At 38.9% G+C, this 1,211-nt stretch overlaps 1 pseudogene; it reads left to right on the top strand.

Moving 5' to 3' along the window:
• On the top strand, positions 1-350 carry LOC100692118 (40S ribosomal protein S28-like; annotated as a pseudogene).
• Positions 351-1,211: the final 861 nt, after the last annotated feature.

Here is a 1,211-nt window from a genome sequence, read left to right as displayed (position 1 = left end):
GCTGACGACATGGACACCAGCCGCGTGCAGCCCATCAAGCTTGCAAGAGTCACCAAGGTTCTCGGGAGAACCGGTTCCCAGGGACAATGTACACAGGTCCGTGTCGAGTTCATGGACGACAGCAACCACTCAATCATCAGGAACATGAAGGGCCCAGTCAGAGAGGGATATGTGCTGTCTCCTGTAGTCTGAAAGAGAAGCCAGGAGGCTGTGATAGTGCCCATTGAAGCTGCCAATCCAACACTGTGGAGCATCAACTACAGCAGGATGCAGTCATTTTCAGTGGACTACCCGCCGCTTGTTCAGATATTTTGAAATAAATTTGAGTTGAAAATGAAAAAAAAAAAAAAGACAACAGGGCAACTTGCAATACTTGCAAAGTCGATATTTCATTTAAGGGAGGAAACACTACGAATATGCAAAAGCATTTGCCCACAAACCTTAAATGAATGTCATGTTTTTACATGACTCGTGAATCTCAACCCAGCAGTAGCGTAAATAATTGATACATAACAGTATATATGACAGTAAATAATCTACTAAATAAAAGTAAATAATAAATAAATAAATAATAATAAAATATATAATAAATAAAAATAAAATAAATAAATAAAATAAAGTAAATAATCTACAACTAACAGTGCATATTATGTTAGCGCGATCTGCCTTATTACAAAACCTACCATTACTGTGCATTTAGGTGACCATGATGAGAGAGACAGACAGAGTCTGGCTGGCATTTCTCGCTGCAGTCTACCGGTAGCGTCTCCTTTCAGGCCAGGATAGACGAATGTCACCGAGCAGTGACTAAGTTTGTGGTCAAAGGTTTGCACCCATTTGCCACAGCAGATGCCCCCAAATGTGTTTAATTGTAGACATTACTGGATATTTTTGGGTAATTGCTACAGAATAATTTATGTTATACTTTGTTATTGCTACAGAAGAATATTCATTTTATTATTTTACATTTACAATTTTTTTTCCTGGGGACCCTGTGACACCCCATTGAAGAGCCGTAGGCTGGATCTCTTAAGATCTCACTGTTGGGTTCGTAAGGCCATGTTACTCCTAAATTTCTATCTTGTTCAAAGAGAAGATATAAAAGAAAGTCCCAAGCGAATCGTTAAACAGAATCAAAAATGGAATCGGAATCGTGAAAATTTTATCAATACCCATCCCTATTTACATCACGGTGCAAACACGGTAAGCTA

This window comes from Oreochromis niloticus, linkage group LG3, assembly GCF_001858045.2.
Source record: "Oreochromis niloticus isolate F11D_XX linkage group LG3, O_niloticus_UMD_NMBU, whole genome shotgun sequence".
Classification (NCBI taxonomy): domain Eukaryota; kingdom Metazoa; phylum Chordata; class Actinopteri; order Cichliformes; family Cichlidae; genus Oreochromis; species Oreochromis niloticus.
The sequence above is the reverse complement of the archived record's forward strand: the minus strand, read 5'-3'. Positions and strand labels throughout refer to the sequence as shown.